Source organism: Spea bombifrons, chromosome 2 (genome assembly GCF_027358695.1).
Source record: "Spea bombifrons isolate aSpeBom1 chromosome 2, aSpeBom1.2.pri, whole genome shotgun sequence".
Taxonomy (NCBI): Eukaryota; Metazoa; Chordata; class Amphibia; order Anura; family Pelobatidae; genus Spea; species Spea bombifrons.
This window is the reverse complement of record NC_071088.1, coordinates 33188363-33213326: the sequence shown is the minus strand read 5'-3', so window position 1 is coordinate 33213326 and position 24964 is coordinate 33188363. Positions and strand designations below refer to the sequence as shown.

Here is a 24964-nt window from a genome sequence, read left to right as displayed (position 1 = left end):
CTGTATGTGGAGGAGCTCACCATTAATATTAAGACACATGTTTCTTGAAGGTACTTTCCAGGCTTTGAGGTTGGCATATTTTATACATGACAGCAGGCATTCTAGATCCTGGCCAACAATGGAAATACTTATTATCTAACTCAGCCCTTCTCTGCATGACATACTTTTGTGTTCAAATGTTCAAGCTATAAAACTTGTGAATTTCATTTCACGATAGATTCCTTTTTGAGCATATGTTAGACATGACATATGTGTTCTGACACTGAACCTACAGCAGAAAAGCTCTGTGACCTTAGGAAAGTCATTTCTTTTCCCAGTGATTTAGGTAGAAAAGATAGCTATGTTCCCAGACACAGGCTTAGCGTGCCTGCAAGTTTTAATGTACCAAAGAAGTAAATGGGAATAAAGATTATTTTTAATCAACAGATATATATCTGTTTTTAGTATGTTTTTAGCTATACGCTATTTAAAAGATGTATATGTATACATATGTATATATATTTCAATTAGTTTGCTTACATGCATCGAGTGTTCTAATAGCAAATTTCTACGTGTAACATAATATTCTTGTGTATGTGTCTCTTTTCTCCTGATTAGCAACTTTTTAAAAGTTTAATTGTATCAACTTATTCGTATACAATAAAGTGTGAATCAGGTCCCTACTCAGTCACAGTGCTCCAGCGTAAAAATGGAGGTACAAATAAATGGAGGCTTCCAAATCTACTAAACACGTCATAGGAATGCAGGCACAATAAATAGCGCTCCATGGCTCAAAAGTTAAATCTAAAAGTAGAGGTTTATTCATTATTACAGCAAATATACTCACCGGAAGTGAACAGACCACGCCTAACGCGTTTCACTCTAAATTAGCGCTTACTCATAGACAGTAAACAACAGCACACAACAAAAGTTTTTAAATTCTCACTAAGCACTTACCTAACATTTAACCCTTCATGTGAAAAAAGTGTCACAGGATCGCATGCTATACTTTTCTGCTCACGTAACACGTCGCATTTGCCCCATGTGCCAGATGGCCAGCCCGGTCCTGTGACTAATCTACAACATGTTGAAGGTAACACTTAGGTTTTGGGACCCTGAGGTAAAGGATTTTTTGGGTGCATCTTTGACACAAGTACTTAAACCAATAATTATACATAAGCCAAGCCTTCGATCTTTGGTAGGATTTGAGCGATAAGCATTTGACAAACTAGGAAGGCATTCAATGGCTGCTGAATATTGCCTGCTTCTCTTCTAATGGCTGTTCATTGTAGTGCTTTTTAACACCATTATTATTATTCTTCATATAGCGCCATCATATTCCATGGTGCTGTACAATGAGTAGACAAGACATAACATGTAGAATATAACATAACAATTTGACTACAGAAACAACAGGTAAGAAGAGGCCTGCTCAAACAGCTTACAATCTAGACTACTAACATGCAGATGCCAAAATCTAGTTATACTCATGCAGAATGTATATGGACACTTGGATACAATGTGAATAGGCACCCTTGAGCAGGAATAGACTGACCGCACTCAGCTCCCCTAGACAAAAGTATGTCATATCTGCCGTTACCGAATGAGCACTGACTGCAGAAGTTCTTCAGTCCTGAATCACCTAGCAAGGAGCTGGGCCCCACGCTAAGCGGACAGGGACTTAGACAATCCCAACGGTGTAGGCAGGTAAAGTTCAGCAGTGAGCGTTATAGGTAAAGCACAGACGGATCCAGATACCTGTACTTCAAAACTGTAGGCTGGAGTTATAGATGGGAGACACAGGATGTCCGAGTGAATGCAGAATGGATGGTCAGACATAGCTGAGGTTGGTACACTAAACAGGTAGCCAGATACGGTACACAGGTAGGACAATACAGGATCAGAACCACTAGGCAGAAGGGCCGTGCCTCCAGGTGCACATCACAGGTGCACCTCCTGATGCGTGTCATAGGTGCACCCTCTTCATTTGTGAGCCGTTGAGACCATGCCACCTGCATCACTCTGGAGAGTACATGCTGCTCTGGATCCTTGAACCAGATGGCAGCACACAGTATGTAGTGGCCCCCCTGCCAGTAGGCATCATCGTGCATGCCAAGCAAACTATGAACGTAGGTTGTGTATGCATGCACATGCCGATGTCCACTACACATCCGGTCTTAGGGAGGCCTCTTAGTTCAACTTGAAAGCATCCCTGTGTTGGCAACCTGGAGCTCTCACTCTTCTCGGGGAGTCACTTTGTGTGGGGGCAGGGCTAGCCTCGTAAAGCCTTCATTCAAAGTGAAGAAATGCGTAACTCACATTAATGTGGGTGCTGTAGGTATATGAAACCACTGCATTTCTCAATGTGCTTGCCTGGGGGTGGGGAGTAGGAGAGAAAGAGGACACTAACCTGGAGACTTGGGGAAGCAGTCCTTTACCCAGAGACTTTGGGTCAAACCCAGAGTATACTTAGTCTATGTTTACATGGTATAGCTGCAAGTTTGGCCCTCAGTCCTTAAGGGCTATATTTAGCATTTGAATTTTCACATTCTAAAATCACCAGGTTACCTTTTCAAGAAAAAAAACTGTAGCAATTACAGAACGTACTTTGTTGGTATATACGGCTATTGTGCTAAGAGTTTTTTCTCTTATAAATATGAAATGATGTTACGGAATGTGTCAGACTGATCGCAATGAAAGCCAAACTTTTTACAATCCCTCATTTTTGATGTGTGATAAAGAGTCTAGTGAGTTGAGCTACCTGTTATCAGAATATCACAGTAACACCTGGCTAACGGAAAACGTGACCTTTTCAGCAGAGGCTGGCAGAAAACACTACATCATAGTGAATACTAAGCAGGACGCTGTCACAGATTCTCTACCCAGGCCTTGCAGCTATTATGTCACAAAGCAGATTTAGACAACTGTAGCCTTTTTTTGGGGGGAGGGGGGATTAAACCACTTTGCAAATCCCATAATTAAAAATAAGCAGAAGAATTAAACTGCACATATGAACATGGCCATTCCTTTTGATACTTACATTTACACTGTTAGTATAGTATTGGAAGCTTTATTAAATAATACATAAAACAAGATCTAGCAATTTCCCTTGTTGAATTATACATTAGGATATAATTCAGTTGCTCAGACAACTTAATGTACCAGCGAATTTCATTAAAACTTACCATTTCAACAATTTTTATATATCCTGTATGTAGTCAACCTATGATGAAACTGTTGATTGGTTGAATCAAAAGACGATTACATCATAATCAAACCCTTATGTTAGTGAATACTCCTTTATCTTAAAGGGATACTCCCGTGTCCCATACGTGAAGAATGCATACTAAAGAACCTTGTAAGTACTTTTTTATGCATGTTTTAGCAGAAAGAGAAAAAACCTTTCCTTTAGGAGAAGCTGCAGTGCGCTGCCCTATACATTGCAGAGTCATTCTATACCTTGGCTGGGTGCCGCTCAAAGCGCGACCCTCAGAGTAAACGGATTGTGGTTCAAAGTGTTCCATGGCATATATGGGCCAGCTACAAGCGATATGTCTGATCTCCCCAACTGACCCATGGAGTAATGGTACGTCGGGGAGCTCCCTGTTATGTGCCATAGAAGCTGCCACCCATTGGAACTGTTGGCCTAGACCAGAATGCGCCACTGAGCGTTCAGGGGAGAAGTGGAGATGGCGCGCATTCACACTGGCAAATCTGGTTGATGTGTTTCATGATAAATTCATCCAATGCATTTGCAAGGGGGATTATTATTCATTTAAAAGGGACATCAGCGACCATATGGATTGAAGTGCACATGATAGCTGGACTATATAAAGCATGACTTTATACTGTACGTTCTCACAAGCAGGGCACTTGTTTCATATACTGTTTCACAACTTGTTTTTGTACCCAAACCACTTAAACTGTGCACCCCAACATGCTGGAACCTTACCAATAATAATAATATTCATAATTATCAGATATTCAATAGAAAAGTTGAGAACCCATTGCAATCTATCTAAAATGAATCACAATTTTTATTCTTCTCTCTCTTTTTTTTTTTTTTAATAAATGCATGGATTTCCCAACAGGAATCAGGGTTTTAATAACCCATTCCCATTTAATGTGAATGCTGAATTTGAAATGCTGCAATGATGTCATTCCATATGGTTTAAAGATGTTTCCCAGATTGTATTATCAGATAATAACATTTCAGTCATGTCAATTGTAAGAAAATTAAAGAAATAGTTTTTTAAAAAAATGGGAAAATAATCCCCAAACGCAGCCTATTGCGTTACCATACGGTACAGCATTTTTTACGCATATAGAGGAGTCAAAGGTGTCATGTCACAAATGTGCAAAGTGGGTTCGTGGAACTGCTAATGGTGCATAATTTGTTTTGAAACCCAAAAGCAGTTTCCATTATTATGTATTTTTTAAAAGAGGTGACAGATCCTGTCTTACTGTTCCAAAGACAGGATGCTCAAAAGGAAATCAAATATTATTTTATATTTTTAATCACTGTGGATCCGGTAGTCTGTTTTTTTTTTAAGCAGATATATATATCATCTACTACGAAAAGAGATACTTTTACCTTATGTTATATCTGAAAATGTAATAAATCCGTGAAACAGAAGTTCACACTTAATAGCGAAGTAAATCTGGTAATTCACACCACAGCGGCAGTCTTTTTTCCATACATGTCCTCCATAATAATAATAAAGAAAATTATGCTCATTTTTAATTTAATCTGAAATCTGTATTTATAGTTAAAAAAGGAGAAATAATTAAAGGATTGTAAATTAGTGTTTAAATATAATTTATTGATTGATTCTCATAGCTGTTGATTTAAAAAAAGCACCCAATTCATCCAAATAAATGAACATTATTGCAAATAAACTGAAAGATCCTTAAACGTATTTAAGTATAAACATCTAATTTAAATTTAAGTATAAAAATAGTTGTTACCATTTCTAGCCTTCACGCACCCAAATTACACTTTTTTTTTAATATATTTTTTTTTTACTGCTGCGATTTGCATTATAACATATGTATTGTATTTAGAAACAAGAGGAATACAGTACACAGGGCGTTTAACATACTGTCTGCGAGGCATATGTTGCAAGTATTTATCAAGATACACACAGAGACAAGTCTCTGTACAAACTTATGGCGTAATGTTTCTGGGTAATTCAATTAAGAAAGCCATAGATTAGACATGGTGAACAGAGCTGGCGAATTTGCCCTATCACTGGCGCATTGTATCAACCCATATAGCACATCTTCTCTACTAACTCTCTGACCTGAAGAGATTGCAATCTAACCCTAGGAACTGAACTGATTGTGTATATTAGGACCTTATTCCATATGACAAGTAAAGCAGATCTGTTTTCACACTTCCCCATGGGAATTAAAGGAGAAAACAGCTAGATCTGCTATTCTTCTCAATGAGAATAAAAGCAAGAATGACATGAATGAGATCACAGAGCTGACACTCGGAGAATAAAACCAGACTTCTTTTTTTTTTTTGTGTTTTTTTTTTTTTATCTACCTAGGAATACAAAAATATATCCATTTATGAGAACTGGGAAAAAAATGTAAAAAAAAATATAAAAATAGTTGTGCTAATTTTTAGGCAATGACATTTTTGTTAACTATTTTATATGGCTCACACTTAATTTGTAAGAAAAACTTATTGCATTTAGAACAGAGGAAGCCAAAATTGGGCTTTTTATTTAAAAACGGATTAATTTGGATACATACGTAGTATTGTTCTGCATTGGAAGCCTAGATATAGAAGCATTATATAGAAAGTATTGCATAAAATAAATTAAAGCCGTATTTTACATGTAAGTGCCTAAATATATATATATATATGATTCCATTTACAATAAAATATTTCTGCAACATTTGTTTTGGCTTTCTTTTATATTGAACGCGGTATAGCAATTGACCTGTTGAGTTATTGTTAACTGTTGGGATATTTTGTTAACACAAAAGATAAACACTGTACCAATAAAATGTCAAAGAGTAATATAACACAACACATGGAAACATTCACCCATGAAATTAGGGGGATTTAGTCATTTTTCAGATGGGTGCGGCCAGTGTAAAATATCTGGAAAAATACAAATCTCACCCATATTACATACCAGAGAAATTGACCTCATAGGGTTTATATGATATATGATAGTTTATTGTAATTTTATCAAACAGACCCATTACCAAGAAATTTTTGTATTTTTATTTTTCTTTACACGGGAGGTGATAGATACTCAGAGGTCAAAGGCACAGGTTGGACCCAGAAGCATGTATGGTAAAGAGATCACTGTCACAACTTAAAAGAGATCACAGGGAGAGGTCAGTGTAAGCAAGAACTGTCATAAAAAAGATCACAGACAGGCATTAGGAGTAGGAGCAAATGTCTCAAACGGGGTCACGGTCTATACAGAAATCAACAGATAGATAGAACTTGAAACATGCTTATCTACCAACCTCTCAGTACACTCTATACATGTATATCTATATGTATATGTATATATATAAACTTATTGAAGCAAAACAATGACAAATTGCGAGCAGAGCTCTCTCCACCAGATATATTGGTCTGTGAATTCCAGTTTTGCCTTACCGCTTTAATATACGTATTGTAAGAAGCGCTGCGTAAATTGCGCTATAAAAAAGATAATAATAATAATAATAATAATAATAATGGGAGCGTTGGTATGAGTTTTTGCAGGAGAGCAATTGTTTTAACTCCCTCACCTCACAATTCAATATGGAGGGCGAACACTGGCGGGTTTCTCAAGCAAGAAATACTAAACTTCCTTGCATAATGCCTAATTCACTGTGTAAGCAGACGGGAGAAATCTCACGGATTTGCAGTGCAAGCCAAGTTTTTTCGGCAGGAGAAGCTCACTGGGGTTAGCTCACGCTTTAGTGAATAAATCCCTGTGTGATGTGTTTAGTACGTTTGTTTGCGTACTTTCAAAGTGAATCACGCAGAGCTGTCACACCCTCAGTTATTATTATATTGTAACACAGCAGCTACGTTTGGTTGATAAGAAAGTAAACAGAGGCAGATCTTCATGAAGCCTTATTGCCAAAGGGTATTTATATAAAAACAAGCTACTGTTTACCCCATGCAGTGTTTAGCTCTCTCTTGGTACGACTAGTTTAAACTGTTGCTAAATCAAGTGAATATTTGAAGTCCCATTGCTTGCCCTTAATACAAGTTTTCCAGTGATATCTACAGCAGCTGCTGGAACTGAAGATATAATTAACAAACCAACTCCACCATCAAACTCTGGTCCCAAACTGTTTCAGAGGCATGGGAGGTATTCTAATTCCATGTTTGGTCTTGTTTTTGGTGAATGGACGATTCGTGCCCGGCTGACGCAATAATTTCTACCACAAAAGGCAAGTTATGTTTCCAACACTTCGTCTTGCTTGCTCACATTAGAAAGGGCATCATGATGACACCCTTAGCGTCTCTGTGGTCAAGGTAGTCGTTTAGTTTACCTATATGGCAGGACGAGTCCTGTTTTCTGTGTTGTAGAACTGACATCAGAGTGGCACGAGTCCTGATTTTCTTTAGGAATTATTGTATCTGATCACATTCTGAATTTACTGATCGGGAGAAGCTTGAAAATACTATACTTTAGTAAACAAATATTTTTGTAGTACCTTGGAGCTTGAGGTTGGTTGAGGAAACACCAAATACGCCATGATTTGAACATATCCTGTACAGAGTCATTTATATTGAAACAAGCGTATAAGTTGTCTGGACCTACCAGAAATGGAATAGTGATGTTTTTTAGAGCGGCCCTCAGGTTTGTAGCATTCTATTGCAATCTCTTCATCTCTCCTATGTTTGCTTACTAAAGTGGCACCTCCACCACCTCACTCAATGGCCTAGGTGCCCATATGGTGGGGCCAGCAATGAAAATCAAGTTACTAGTGGTTGTGTTTAGGGCTAAACCAAAATCACTGATTGTGCCCCTGGGTTTGAGAGTCGGGAAATTTCTGCTCTTTTGGAACTGCCCTTTTTCTGAGTAGTTGGGATGGGGGTGTTGTAATCGGCCCTACTAATCGGGTCTATTGTACCAGGCAGTGGGCATAAGAGAACTGTGCCACAGGATGCACACACCTTCTAAACCTGAAGGAAAGCCTTATAGAATGTGAAACATGGCATGAGTAATTCAGTAATGGATGTCAAAAGAGAAGCATAGTATCTGATGGCAGATAAAAACCATGTTTTTGCAGTAAAATTATTTACCCGTACTTGTATATAAGTCATACCTGTTTATGGAGCAGTTAGGATGTTGAAGCACCCCAATGATTCATAGAAATTATTCTTAACAATGTAATTATGAAGATATAATACGTAATGTACAGGTTAATGGACTTATTAAGAAGGCAATGTTAATTTTATTATGAAGTAATAGAATGAGTCCTTTATCCCAACCTTTATTCGTCCTATTAAGTAGATGGTGATAAAACCACAGCCATGTTTCCTATTACATCTAGCACAAGGCTTTAGTGCCCAAGACCTTTTTTTAAGTAAATATGTACAAATCTGCCGACATGTATGGAATCACAACATGTGTATTAATATTTCTAGCTATGAACACAAACCAATTACCATTGTGATGTTTTCCTCTTGTTACTGTATGGGTGGATGTTCTTCTGCTCGTGTGAGCAACAGGGGCTTAGAAGCTGATTTGTTACTTGGATCAGGATAATGCCCCATGTAATGACATTTCTGAATTATTCCTGTCATGGTTAAAGTGTATGAGATTTAACACTTGCTGCTGTTAGAAGCAGGAGAAATGGGCAAGCGTAAGGATCTGAGCGACTCTGACAAGTACCAATTTCTGATGGCTAGACGACTGGGTCAGAGCATCTCCAAAACAGCAGCCAAGGTTCATTGATGTATGTGAGGGGGCAAAGGCTGGCCCGTGTGGTCAAATCCAACACACGAGCCACTGTAGAATCGAACAATGGAAGAAGGTGGCCCGGTCTGATGAATCACGTTTTCTTTTATATCACATGAATGGCCAGATGCGTGTGTCACTTACCTGGAGAAGACATGGCACCAGGATGCATCCATGGAGGCCCCCTCCTTGGACTTAAAGGATCTGCTGCTAACATCTTGGTGCCATTATATATATATTTAATTTGTATCTATTTTTTTTTACTTATTATTTTAATTTTTTTTAAACCTGTAACACTAGTTTTCAGTTTATTTTACACTTTTAAAGCGATAACTAAAAAAAATATACAATGTTTGTCCATGTGAATATTGTGTTACATTATGTTGCATTAATGTATGCAGAGAAACTGCAGTTTCATCTATTTTATTGATTTGCTTCTGTATGCCATTTATACAGAGGTCAATGAGGGGAATAATACACACAAGGGTCCCTGTAGCATGGTGGATAAGATTTTTTTTTTAGGATAAAGGGAAAATTCTGTGTATGTGTGTAATATATATAACCAGATTTCAAGACTCCCTCCATCACTTTATCAAGTCAAAGGGAATACTAAGCAGAAAACATCTCACATCAGATATTCGGGGAGTATCATTAGATATGTGAAGGTCAGTTGCAGGCTACAGTTAGGCCATAACAGGACTGATTGTATTTTGAAGTGGCAGAGATAAGGTATATTGCGAAGAATATATGATCAAACAGGAGAATAGCGCTGCAGACACACTCAGAGACATGGGCTATTTGCTGAGCAAACATTCCGTTACAGGCGTGGTATATTTACCTCCTCATCATATTTACCGTGGCCGCGTTACTGAGCTCCCAATAACTATTCGGGAAACTTTAATAAACAGGGCCGACCTTAGGCTAATTGGCAACCTTTGGCAAAACTGAAATTGGTGCCATCCCCCGCAAATGTTTTTTTTAACAAAAATACTATTTTACAATAGATGTTGCCTTTCATTAAATTTAGCACTACTGGATATGGAGTAATATATATATATATATATATATATATATATATATGAATAATTATATATATATATGTAATTACTGGGATGGTGGTAGATTGTTAGCGGCTAATACAGTGAGAGAATGTAAACATTCATGGGATAGGCGTAAAGCTATGCTAAAGACAAGACCAAGGACTTGGTGCCTTCAGAAAAAAGGACTAAATTTTAGTTTTTTCAGTCCCCTATGTACTGTAAGAAGCACTGTGTACATTGTAGGCACTATATAATAAAATAATATATATATATATATATATATATATATATATATATATATAATATATGTCACTTTCCTTGCCACCATTATTGGTTGGTAAAGCACCTGCATGGTATATTTTTAATAAATATCCTCAAATAAATGAGTAAAGGTTGAGGGAAAGCGTATATATATCGGTATTAAATAGTTTATGTGATAAATATATTTCATATGTTACAAATGTCTAAAGAAAACATGACTCTGGACTAGCAACATATAGTCTTGTTTTGTTTTGTTTTTTGCCTACGCCGGCCAGTCGTGTTTTATCCGAAAGAATGCTATCACCAATCTGACTTCAACTTAAACAAAACCAGTTCCAGATACAAAGTGGTTGGGGAGATTATCTCCAGCCCTGCTCCATCTGCTCAGATAAGAATGGGAAGAGGATCAATGAAGATTCTTTTGTGCAGGTTCTAGATAATGTGTGAATCTTGACATTTAACCCCATTAAAAAAAGAAAACCTTAACTGCGGACACTCCGGTTTTGGAATTATTTCAATGTTAACAATAATTATATATATATATATATATACAATTAAGGTTTTCTGTGAACTGCAACTCTCATCATGCTTAGTAAGGGGACATGCATTCTCTGGATTTATTTTATTTATTTAGAAAAGTGTTTTACCAGGAAGAATACATTGAGATCTCTCTTGCAGATACTGTTTTATATACAGGGACAAAACAACAATAGGCATGTACATTGTAAAATAGGCGTTTGTAATCTACTAACATGTACTTAATATTATAATGATTTGCTCTGTAATAGAGCTTCTTTGACTTTGTTTAACCCATGTCGTGCTGGGCAAAGTGTTAAACACTCTTCCCATAAACACATGGTCACGCAGACGTTCCAGGACCCAGACGGTTAATCCCCGTGATCCGCCTCACAGCACCTCGAAGCCCCGCCCCTTGGCGCTGATTGGAGCATCTCTTTCCTGGCTCCCCCAGCTATGTGCACAGCCTGAGCTGCGGTTTGAAATGAAGTGGAAGGAGACAGCTGCCTCTCCCTGCTCTTCACTGATCTGAGACCGGGAAGAGGGGAGGAACACTGCAGAAACTTTCTAGGATCCTGCCAGGAAAGTGTTAAGAAGCGTAAAAAGGAGGAAGGATCCTACAAGGGAGCCGCTGATGGATTGTCTCTTTTCTTGACCCACTGCACACTTACCTTGGGGGCCACTTTTGTTGCAATTTACATAGCTGTATGGATTATGGGATTCTAACCATGACTCAGGTAAGAAGCATGTGAATCATTTAGTGGATCTGCCTTAAGGAAGAGGAGGTTGATAACTTAAGCTCTAGATCGAGTCAGTGCCACTCATGTCTTCATTGCCAGGGGAAGTTTCATGCCCTGGGCCAACTTTGATATCCAGGGCAGAAGTGTTCAATGACTTGCTTTGTCTCCTGATGGGGATAGGAATTCATTGTGTGATGCTGCTTTCTGGGTACTCAGATTATGTAAATTAATCTTTCTGGCATACAATGGTTGTAAAATGCCCATCACGTGCTGGATTAACCGTGTGTGTGCCAGAGGACTGCCCGGCACATTGAGATTGCTAGTGGGTGAGAAATACCATGGCACCGAAAGGGTTGACACTGTTTCCCCATTTTACTCTTTTTAAGTTTGACATCAGGAAAAGCTCCAAAGAAAGTAGATTGATTTAAAGAAAAAAAATGTAACCTCTTTCATTAACAAAATATAAAATTAATATTATATAATTATATTAAAACTATTGTTTCTAATATAACTAATGAATGTTATGTAAAATGTGTTTTTTCTTCTTATTATTATTATGATACAATTGGAATGTTAGGTTGCAAACTAATGGGGTCCACATTGTAACCTGTCACATCTCAGTGTGTGTGTGTATGTATATATATATATATATGTATATATATATATATATATATATATATATATATGTGTGTGTTAACGTAATACTGATAACTTTATAGATGCAGTGATCGAGTATTCTTAATATCACAGTATACTACATAAAGTGTATGTGTGTATGAATGTATGTATGTATGTGTATATATAGAATATATATATATATATATATATATATATATATATATATATATATATATGGTAAGGTTGTATATTGGGTCTGTTGGGATCTATGAGCCGTAGTATATTAGTTAATTAGTGGCTGCCTGGGCATTTACCCTGCAGGAGCCCTGGCAAGGGTAATGTGTGCTGTATGCTTGCTTTGATCGCTTAGGTGGTAAATAGAGAAGCAGGGTAACTATGGGAACCTCTGCTGTAGGTTTGTGGGAACAGAAGAGATGCACAATGGCTAGTTTGTTAACCTCATAGTGGTTATGATTAGCATGTAAAGGCAACCAAATGAGGGATTTGTGCTACTAAGTTGGCACTGAATAGCTTGCTGTCTACAATAGTTGACAGCAAAACTTTATTGGATACAAATGCTAAATGCAGTATTTTATTGATTTTGATTATCTCCTCTCCATAATGAATGTATAATGAAACTGCCTTGTGGAAGTGACAGGGTTAAGTTGAATCAAAAGGTGGGTTGACTTTTTTATATGACTTTACTCCTTTAGCATTCAATGCTACTTATTTATTCAACACTACACTGTGGAATAAGTTCTTTTTATCACCCTGCTAGCACTCAAGAGGTTAAACATTACACATCTAGTATATATACATTGTATTGAGATGTTTGGACTGTGCATAGTTGATCATTGTCAGTCCTAATAAAGTGTGAAGCACGTAATGCATGGACAGGAGGACTGGTGGTGGGGGTCCTTAATATGTATCTAAGATCTCTAAATATACTGTCAGTGACCAGACAGGAAAGGGTTATCTCCTTGAGATAGTAAGATTGATCCTGGGTTATGCTGACCTTGGTTTAGGGTTCATCCTGCTCTCCACTAGACATTAACTATTCAATTGCTGTACAGAGTGATGGTATCTGTGAGTGTTATTGAGAGGCTGTCAGTAGTCAGTATAATAGATTCATTGCGATTACCTTCCTCTAGAGGTCACACTTGAAGTTTGTAACATACACAGTAATAGAAAATTGGTTATCTGCGGTCAAATTCTTTCTCGGCCCATCGCAATCATTCCTTGGTCTCGTCTTAGATTCAGGAAACCATTATGCCTACCCCATGCATGTTTCAGCTTCCTCGCTGTATTAGCCTTTACCACTCTTGCTGGGAGGCTGTTCCTCTTATCTATATTTACTATTAAGAGGGACAAATAGTAGTTTGGAGTCATTGAGTTAACTCTTTATTTTAATAGATTTCTCTGCCTAAATATTATAGATTCTTTGTATTATTACTGATTTATTTTCTTTATTTAGTATTGGAAATTTTTATGCTGTGTCTGTTACTTTATAATATAGGTGCAGGTCCTCTTCTAAAAACACGGTTCTGTGTAATAGAAGGATTATTAGGAAGTATTGTGAAGAGGAGATATATATATATATTGCTAATTTTTAACCTATTCACAGTATTCCTGTTATTTACTACTCCTTGTTCTTCTAGTACATTTAATTTAAAGGTTATCCCTCTTTTGACTTTCTTTTATGTTGGCGTGTTGCATATTTATCACTTTTCAGCATATCCCATTTCTTCCCATGGAATGGTAAGACCTTGAAGTTTAATATGCCATGGACTAGTGACTTTATCCTTATTGACCGATAAACCACATCATTCTTACGTGCCTTTGAAGTCTACCACCATGCCTGTACAAAGGGTCCCTATATATATATATATATATGTCGGTCTGCCGAACGTATTATAAATCCCAATGGCACAGTTTTTTGTTTTGTTTAGTGGGGAAGTACATAATTTGTTCTTCCATAGGTGACACATACTGTATGTTAAGGTGCATACCAGCTTTGCATGCATGCAAAAAAAGGAAGCCAGAAATATATTTACCCATGAGATAACGCTTGTATTTGCCCCATTGAATATCTAATGGTTCTGAACCTGTATGTAAAGTGCTTGCTTTAACCAAAGCAGCCCGTAAATATGTACTTAGAAACATAGAATTTGACAGCAGATAAGAACCATTGCGCTCATCTAAAGTGAATTTATGACGGTAGAATGAAGATTGATTAATAGGTGTGTGTATGTATGTATGTATGTATATATAATATAATTTGACGGCAGATAAGAACCCATTAGTCCATCTAGTTTTAAGTCTGTCTGTTGCTCTTGCTGTAAGGACTTAATCAGTCCTTTGTATTGTCTTAGATTCAGGCTACCCATGTATGTTTAAATTCCCTAACTGTATTAACCTCTACCACTTTTGCTGGGAGGCTCTTCCACTTATATTCCACCCTCTTGGTAAAGTAAAACTTCTTTACTTTACATCTAAAACTCTGACCCACTAGTTTTTAGATTAGGATCTCTTATTCTAACATTTCTCCTCTTAGAATAATCATCCCTACAGTTATTTGTTATATCTCTTTTTATATATTTAAATTATACAGTACAGCGCTACGGAATATGATGGCGCTATATGAAACAATAAATAAATACTATTATAGTCATAATAATTAACTTGTAAAATATCTCTGTGATATTTGGCATTGCCCATGGGGATTGTGGACTCTCATACAATTTAATGCAACATGTCTTTTATGTCTGTAGTAGTATTAACAGTACAGCGCTACAGAATATGATGGTGCTATATAAAACAATAAATAACAGTAGTTAACTTGCTGTAACTACATTCATACCATTTTCCCCAGGTGCTGTAAAGATAACTCTTGTCTCCTTTCCGCTGATGATTGCAGGAAATGATTAAGCCGTTGTTACTGTAACAAAGCTGTTTCTAGACATCACAAAGAACAGAAAATATGCAGTGTATATTTTCCATACATGTTCTAAAATAATAATGATAAGATTTTTTTTTATTTTTTTTTTTAAAGACAAATTTGACATCTCTGTGCTTCCCAGCACCCACTGCTGTCGTGTGTTACGGACACCCTACCACCCAAGTAGTATAATCACTCGCCTGACAAGAGACGATTATGTAGTGTTAGTTTGTATAACATCACAAAAGTTTTTTTTTTGTTTTTTTAGGTTTAGTGTATATTTACATTTTTTACTTGCTGTCCGATCGTGACACTTTGTATCTATCGTTAAAGCTGGCTAAACAACTGATATCCAGGCAAAATTCTGTCGAAACAGCACGCAATGTTTGTTCTTTTCTGAAACCCCGAGTCTCCGGTTGATGTTCAGCTGATCTTGGGTCTAACGCATCTGCACTTCTGTTTTGCTGAGCTCAGCTAAAATGGGAGCCTCGCCATCGACCTAATTAAATTAGTTTCGGGACCCGAACCTTAAGACGGCAAACTGAACACATTTTCCATAAGATCAAAGTTTTCCATATGATGAAAGCTTGGGATGATGACATGCTTCAAGTTAGTAGAAACGTGTTAGTTGCCATGGCAATAACACCACTTTTTTAACCACTCAGCTGCGCATCAGTAGCTTTATACACATGAATATCCATGGAGAGTTGATGCAAAGTGTTATTTGTTTAATTACTAATTAAAGAAGTCCTGAAATTCTGGTTGGTTTATAAACCTCAAGGACTGGCCGTGTATAAGTCAATCCCCTGGTTAATAATTGTCAAACCTTTGAAACAAAATTAGCAACTGAGAATTTTGTCTATAGAGGACAATAAAAGTGAATTTGCATACAATATACTATTTAGTATACTTCCCAGTATGCAAATGTTTTCAAAGTAACGCAAACACGGTCGGATTTGAATGGAACAATAGAGGATTCCTCTGTTCCAAAAGTAGTTTGTGACTCCACTCCGCCAATATATCCCCCCCCCCCCGTTCGCTGTGTCTTGGCATCTAAAATTTGTTTCATCGGGAGTTCTGTTCCCTTAAGCTACAAACTATATTGTAAGTCGTGAAGTTTCATGTTCCAATTAGTCAGGGATTAATTCTAATTTATACACACACAGTGCATTGCATAGGATTTCCATGTGTTGGCCTGAGTTATCTGTACGCTCGGGTATGACGTACAACAGTGTGTGTGCATGAAAGATACTTTTGTAGGGGAGATATTTTTGTTTGAGTGCTGAAAACAATATTCTAGTTCAGGATTGGATTAAACTTCCGTAGACCTGTAGGCTGCCATTGTAGACGGCCGTGTGATATTTTGGTGGCTTTTCCTGCTCAAACACCACAGTGAGCTGATTCTTTGGTACGATAACAATGATAATGTTGTAAATTCTTCCTGTCGTAGACAGTCTCCCTGGGTGGTTTAAACACAGATATTATATCAAAGGACAGTATGATAAGGAGTCAGCAGGACCTCATTACTATCGCCATGAAGAATCAGCTAGGGAACCATTGGAGACCTGCCCATAATGGCGACCTTCATCTCTGTAGACTGGAACAATCTGAAATAACCGCCCTATTATTCCGTGCTATATTATATAGCTGTGTACTATATTAAATGGTAAAATATTTTTTTTTTCATGGAACTAGGCCTTAAACATTGGTGTCTGTCTTGAGTCTGATAACATCTGTTCACATCTACATTACTGTAAACCAGGAGAATTAAATCCAATCCCCGAGGTCCACACACAGACCGGTATTTCAGGATAGCCCTTGAGACGCATTGTTGCTCATTTGATTATATGTTAATTAGCGGAATACCGAAACTCTGGCAAGATTGTGACCATGGGGGATAGAATTTAACGCCCTTATTGTAAACAGCACAAATCCTGGTTATAGTCTACATAGACTTATGTTTGAAGGTTCTACATGTAGGGCTGCCTTCATTTGCTCCTTGATTTCCGTTACTCTGAAATTTTGGCACCCATCAAACGTGAAAACTCCCTATGTGGAACAAAACTAGGGTTGCATTGATGTTTCTCATTATTTCATCATGGGTCTGGACAGAACATGTAAGATATGTAGGGTATGTCCTTGATAGCATATAATATATATATTTTTTTTTCATCCAGTTATACAAAATATGAATATTTTACCACCCTATCTCCTGTGAATAGGATTTTTTTTTTTTTGGTAAAAATATTTTTTTTCCTGTTTCAAAGAAAAACATTTCATTAATTCTGACTTAAGAGCTGGTGATTTTAATAAGGAAAGGTTCATTTTACATGTCTGGGAATAAATCTTACGCAATCCTTCTTTAATATAAAATAATATCTTCTGCCTTTTAGAACAAAAACCGCTTTTATGTTGACGGGAGGTGTCGCGTTTTACGCAGTCATAATAAAGCACAGGAATTTCAGCTTTTGAACAATAAACCCAGCCAGCCCATTAAACACCAGTTTATCTGTCTGTTTTTTTTTCTTTATATAATGATGTTTCTGTCATTTTCTTTGTGACACCTAAAGAAAGGCTTTTTGACGTCTTGAAACACAGAGAACTAAAATCTATAGGATCTGTTCAAAAAAGGCATTTTCCGTTTGTAAAAGTTCTATTTTTTTTGAATACTAAAAGTTAATCTGATGGTCAAAAATAAATGGGGAGTCACAGATAAATTTGACATTTTTTATTTTTCTGGAAGTAAAAAAAGAAGCATGTAAAGCAAAAATGTTTCCATCAGGGCCATAAACACAATATACTGTTTCAAAAAAAATGTATGTCGGTGTGATGACATTCAAACTTTTTTTAACACATTTTTAGATTTTAGAAGATAAATAGGCTCCCTTGTCATACGTATAGCCCTTTGGGCTTTCTTTCTTCCCATGGCGGGTAATATCACATGGGGGTCAGGTCAAACCGTGTGGTTGGTGTTTATTATAACATGTTCTAAGCACAAAATGCCCGGTACTGCGCCTAATAGCTTGCCAAGAGTTCTGAGAGTCGTAGCTGCCGGATGACAAATGCGGCTTTTGGTAATTTGCCAATTCTGGCCTTAATTTATGATTAACGCTTCAACAATTATGGTTTCCCCCCCCCCCTACTACTGTAGAAGTGAATAGCAATGAAATAGACTTTTTTTTATAATACAGTTGAAGAGAAATAACACAAACATTACGATAATCTTCTCCTCGACATTTTTTTCCATAATAAGGTTTTTGAGTTAACCAAGAAATATAAAAAAAAAAAAAAAAAAAATGCAATTGTTCTCCCTGATGGGTGTACAGCATAATACGCAAGCTTGTAAATTGTATTTGTGTCTTTTGTATTTATAGTTAAATATAGTTTAAAGAGGGTTTATCGTTAAAAATAGTTTTAAAGAGGCAACAATGCTCAGAGGTAACAAGCATTTACGCGTTCGGACAGAGTCTGCATTGTAAAATCATCTGTGCGTTGTGTTGAGAGGTCAGAGGGATTTGACCTAGTTTTGTTGGCAATTTGAATATGATGTGATAGCGGAAGTAATGGCCTTTTGGATTTTGCGCCGAGTTCCGTCTGTTTTGTTGGCACAATCGGGGTTTTGCTCATCATGCACTTTTACATCCCAACCTGAACTCCTATTATTTTTTTTTTTTTTTTTTTTTTTTTTTAAAAAGGGGATAAAGCACATATGGAAATTTTGTTCAAATTATATATATATATATATATATATATATATATATATATATATATATATATATATATATATATATTACATTTTTTAAGCAGGTGTGAAAAAAATGTAACGCGAGAATGAACGTAAAAATCTAAAATCAATATTTGCATGCCAAGTCTTAGATGGGTCAAAACCCGCTGCTAATGATGATGGGAAGGAAGAACAGTCCCTCTTCTTCTCCTTATCTCGTCTGGTGTAGTTTATAACATCATATCCATATCTATTGTACGGTCCTGCAGAATATGAGGATTATATGAAAAAACAAAACAAAAACAAAAAAAAAATTCCCTAGCACCGGGAAAAGGCTCTGTTCTATCTTCCCTTTCTCTCTCTAGGCCATCATGGAGATTCTCTTACTGAAAACCTCAATCCTCATGCACTGAGATATGGGAACTCATGAAACTTTGTAGGGGCCACGACATATTTAGAACATGGCAACCGTTACCATATATCCTTATCCATTCTTCCTAAAGTGTGAAAGATGTGAAGAGTCTTGGATATTATACTGGTCTTACAAAGAACCGAAACATGTATACTGGATTCTTAAACATGTTTGGGGTCAGCTGTCTTGTGGTTAGTATGTTCACATATCTCAGATTCAGATCTTCTTTTAATTCCCAAGTATGCATGTTGTCGCTGAGTGGGCTGAAACACATGCCACTGTAGATGCCACATATTGTCCAGAGTTCGTGAATCCGACTATGTACTTCACTGACCAGGCAGCCTACTCAACAAATAATGTATATTAAAATGCTTTAATATAGGATTTAACCAGGATTTACTTTCTTTAACCTGGGAAAAAGATCGCCTTTAGGAGAAGCTGCAGTGCGTTGGCTCCTGGTGGATCCAGTTTCACAGCACTGATTTTCTGGAAGCAGCCACTCGGTGGCAGGGAAGCATTCCCATTGAAATCAATGGAGAAGTTCTTTTTTTTTTTTTTGCTTCTTAGAACCCTCAGAACCTTTGCAGATCCAGCGCTATAGCTGACAGGTACATGTGAGTCTATCATATGGATCCTTCCAGCTGTAAGGGAGACCCCGTGGAAATTCAGAAGGGCCACTCAACTGCTGATCATGTAACATAACCGGTTACGGATATTCATCAAAAATGTAGAAGTTTACAGAAGACAACAGAATAACAACGACGAGCTACAACATTTATTTTATGTTTAGCTCCCCTGACTGATCTTGGATTACCATATATCAGTGTAATAAAAACATACACCCATATTTGCCACCTCGTAGTATATTGGTTTAAAACCGCTTCCCACAGGAAAAATCAACACCCTTCTAACAATGTGTTGCTAATAGTCATTTGTCACTTGCGCACGCAAACCACCACCCTTTTGGTGTGGAAAGTTTGTCTCTGCCTTTTGTTCTTTGTTATTTAACCTCGGGCTGATCACAGGTTGGATAAATGCCTTTTTTCCCCCTAGCCTGCTGTTTATTTAGATAATTATCCTTTTACATCAGGCTTTTTCAATTTGGTCCCTGTGTTGTTATCTAGTACTATCTTGTTTTTTCAAGGTAAGGGCCTAAGCTAAAAGACATTGGTTTTAGGTTTACCTAATTAATATCTACTATTTGGAATAGGAATGGTATACCGTTTCTAAGATCTGCATGATTATTCCTTCCCATTGTGTTAGCTCTCCTATTGTTAAGATGCTGATTGCTGTTGGATGGTCCAAGCAACCTTTGTAAGGTTAGGGAGAGAAGTGAAAGAACCACAGGACAGGAACAGTTTTTAGTAGTTTTTCCACATATCTAGGCATCTGCTAATTATCTTAAAACTGGTTACACTAATTGAAAAAAAAAATATGTTAAGGGTTTTGACCCACCTAAGACCATTTGCCCAAAAGCGTAAAAACATATTTGGCACAATAATTACCACAACATTAGAAAACCCCATGGAGAGAGAGAGAAAACGTTCCACTCCTGGTGGCCAGAATTCTTCAAACAAGAGCCGCTCAGGGGCAAGTTCCTCCCCATGTCCCCTCGCCACCCCTCCCATGGTCTTCTAAAATTTCCCAGAACGTTTTTACAAGAACACCTGGATGTTGTAAACACTGGCATGAATCAAAGGGAAAAAATAGGAGGAGAGGCAGCCTGGGAGCGTATTAAAGATCTGACATTGTAGTTGTGGAAATGGGTAATGAACATTGTTTATTTGAAAGATTATAGACTATTCAATAGGGTGTAGGTGCCAAAAGCTTTTGTACTAGAAGAGCATGGGTGTGGGGAGGTTCTAATCAAGGTGAGACTTCTTCATTAGTTTCTTTTTCTCCAGAGAAGCCTATTAGTAAAGTGTTAATTGTGTCAACACTCAAAACCTGCGAGACTGGTTAATGAGTGTGGCTGGAAAGACTTAACATCAGCTAAAATATGATACCCTGAGCAAATGTCATCTGGCTATTATCACTTTAGCGGGAGTCTGTTCAAGGCAGATGCTCTTTGTGAACCACACACCAAGGGGAAGAAAGAATAAAAGGATTCTACTTACTGTTCAAAGTAATAGTTGGAGAGGTTGAGTTCAATGCACATGTGCTAACCATGGGTCATAAGGCTGACAGTCGGATTTAAAGCAGAGACTGGCAACCTCTTGAATGCCTGTTATTGACTACCTCCCGTCAAGCCGGGCTAAATAATGTACGATACTTTCTGATCTACTTCTAAATTCTTTGGATCTTAATGACTAATTTACTATTTTTTTCTTCTTGAATAAAATACAAATATTATGCTAATAGCCAAATAGAAAACAATGTGCTATGCTTCTTTGTTGAATCTGGGTTTGGATTTTTGCTCTGTCCTAAGAGAAGAGCAAAAGAAGAGCGATGCCCATACATATCATTGTGCAGCTGAATTGTCATAGATATTTGTGCTTCTTAGAAATTCACCAAATATAGCAAAACATAAGGAAGTATATGGAGAAATTTTCAAACCTCTTCATTTACATGATCCTGTCTGTCTGAAAATATTATTAAATATGCACAGTAATTTTGACCAACATTTTCAAGCATGTCCAGAGTGGAACTGCTCTAGATTTGAGCAAAACCAGTTTGCTAACTGCTTAGATGCATATAGACGTTTGAGCTAAGTACAGGCCATTGCCACAGCTGAAGCTCATTACAGCCAATGTGGTGCAGCCAGTAGTGTGGGTGCTTTGATGTATGCTGATGTTTATTTGGATGCTTCTTTACCGCTGTGTTAAATAAAAACTTTTATTTTACTTCTTCAGTTATTATGTATCAGCCAATAAAATAAAAATCAACTAAAGCTCATCCAGTAAAGAGAGGTTAGAGAGGAACTTTAGCTTCAAAAACAGTGCCAACCCCATTTTACTTTACATACAACATAAATTGCTGTTTATTTCAGACCAATGTAGATTTATATAGCATACATTTTATAAATTATTTTTCGATATTACAATGTTGTGGTCTTTTAACTTGTATCCTGCTGTTTCAATACCTTCTGATTACATTGTCATAGATAACAAAAGCCTGGGTTATATCAGGGGTGAATTTATTGAGACAGATAAAGGGAGATAACGGGCATATTCACTTCAGGGAGAGTCCGCAGGAGAGATGAACTCTGTGACTTCACTATACATCATGGATGCTTATACCCAGGCTTGCCCTGTGTAATGCCTAATTAAATTGGTTACATTCATCCAAGAGCCTCTAATTGAATTATGCATTATGTAGGGTCGCCTCAGCCCTTCTCACGTGAGAAACTTGCCGCTGTTGGACCTTTATCATCAATAATGAAGTGAAGGAGTTGAGACCTCACTCCCCTTTTTAGTGAATTAAAACACCAAGGGGTGTCCATATTTAATGGCAGAACACCATTGCGACAGCTATATGGGACAAAGACGTGATCTAATGGGGAAATCTCATTTGGGAGGAAAAAAGTATTTTCTTTTTAACATGAAATGGTTATATACAGTTATTCGGCGTCACAGAAGAAACAGCTTTTATATCACAAAGCTGCAATAAACATCTTTTATCTGCAGACCCCAGAAGGTCAGATGTTTGTGACATTATCTGTGCAAGTAGGTGATTGTTTATGGAAATGCTAATTTCTACTGCTTATCTAATGAAGACCTTTGGCCCAGAGACTTTAATTAGATAGAAGGTCCCTCTGGAGATTACCTCCGAGACCCTGCTTTTTTGGGAAACAATAGAATAAGAGAAGGATAAGGATAAGGATAAGTAGGTATGACGACAAATAAAACACATGCTGATATTGTCAAGGACATTGAAAACGATGAATGTTTGGAAGCAGAACATTTTATATATTATATTTTTATATTATTTTTAAAGTTATACAAGTAATAAGTTGTACTGCAGATAGCAGATCATGCATACAGTTCGAAACAGCTGTATTTACATATCTCACCTAACTGACCTGTCTAAAGTCTCTGATGAAGCAAAGCCATATAATTAGATAAAGGTGTAGATTCGTAACACACGGGAAGCAAACACACAGAAGATAAGAACTCTTCTGCCCCTCTTGTCTGCCCAATTTCCTGCCGTAAAGACTCAATAATTAATCGGTCCTCAGTCTCATCTTCCATTCAAAGATAGCCATATTCCTATCTCATGCATGTTTAAATTCTCCATTTCTGCTGGGAGGCTATCCCACGTATGTACAACCCCCTTACATTACATCTAAGCTTCTGACCCTCTAGTTTAAGGCAACATGATTAGTGAGCAAAGACAAGAAATGAACATAATATATTAACCAAACATAACAAAGCCTTTTAACAGTGTTGGTTTTTAGTTTTTGTAATGTCACCCTTAGTAGTGATTCAACAAGTATTACTGCCAAGAATATTATTTTATGTATTGCCTAACCATTAAGTATTAGTAGATTATGAAAGGAGTCATTTTTGATCTCTGCGACTTTTATTTTAAATTTTTTTTTTTTTTTTTTTACAGCATTTCACTTTCAGTGAAAACATTGTTGGCAGAAATCACCATTTTTAGTGCCAGCGTTATGGCTTTTCTTTGTCTTATAACCCCTGTGCCCTGAGGAATAAGGAAGTTCCCCGAAATCATGTGCAGTTTTTGGATAGTCACCAATGCAAACAAATGAGTCACCAGAAATATATCCTGTTTGCAGCGATTTCTTTATTTACAGAGCTAAAAAATAAAAATCTGTGATGTGACCAGTAAGCATGTTCGTAAACTGAAAGTATTCCTCCCACCCTGCTGGTTGGAACACTTTTGGAACACAATGTAACATTAGAAACACCATTCATAGGTCTGTTGAGCTCCGCCGTTGGCTAAGGTTCTTTAGTTATGTAAAATGTTGCCTTGCAAATTTTTGCCGGGAATGCTTTTTTTTTTGCGTCACATGACCCAAAAGCAGGCAATGATAGGTTGTTGCCACGGAAACTGGAAAAAAAGCTTTAATGTTTCTGTGCCGTTTTTATGTGACCTTCTGGTCTCCTGAAGTTTATTTATTAGCTAAATAGAGAGAACAATGTTTTGTTTAAGTGGAACAGTAGCTTCAAACTTGGGATTTCACATGGAGGCTTGCTTTCCCCGGTCTTAACTATGTTCTTTAGGTTCCTTGAACCTAAACTTGAGCTTACAACAAATGACATAATCAGACCCCCTTCGTTATGACCTAATATAGCAGGACAAGGAAGGCGAGCGAGACTTGGGTTCTGAATGACAATCAAGCGGAATATAATATCGTCAACAACTGATTGTAGCGTTTTGCATGATTATGTCGGAAACGTAGCAACTGTTACAATGAGGGAGACAAACATGACTGTCTAATGACGTTGGCCAGGCGGTTGGCAGCGTGTTAAATATCAGATGTTTAGAAGCTGTGAAATGTGTTTCCTCTGAAGAATTTAAAATGCTGAAATGATGACAGAATCTGTCTTCTGTGGCCTCCCACCTGATGGTTTCTGCTGACTGATACACAGCTTCTTTATGCTCTTTAACCATGTGCGGTTTTAATGAATATAGCCATTTTTTTTAACAAAGCAGTCTTTCATGTTTTTATTATCTTATTATTATTATTATTATTATTATTATTAGTCTTCTAATTTAATACGCTGTACGATAAGGCCTTCTAGTCCAACAGTGCCAGCTTTGGTCTTTAGTAAACATTACTAATTTGGAGTCATTTCCCAGTGACAGCTGATTCATTTCCCATAGGTCGATGTAA

The 24964-nt window shown here is 37.1% G+C and overlaps 1 protein-coding gene across 2 annotated transcripts in view; it reads left to right on the top strand.

Annotated features, from left to right (window-relative positions):
• Positions 1-24964, top strand: part of MID1 (midline 1) — a 172339-nt gene that overhangs the window by 79173 nt on the left and 68202 nt on the right. The window contains exon 1 of one of the 2 annotated variants that reach the window (XM_053457418.1): positions 11181-11469. The exons of the other annotated variant lie outside the window; for it this stretch is intronic. The gene's annotated coding sequence lies outside the window, so the exon portion shown is untranslated. Of the gene's footprint in view, positions 1-11180; positions 11470-24964 lie in introns of those variants that run through there. 2 annotated transcript variants of the gene reach the window in all.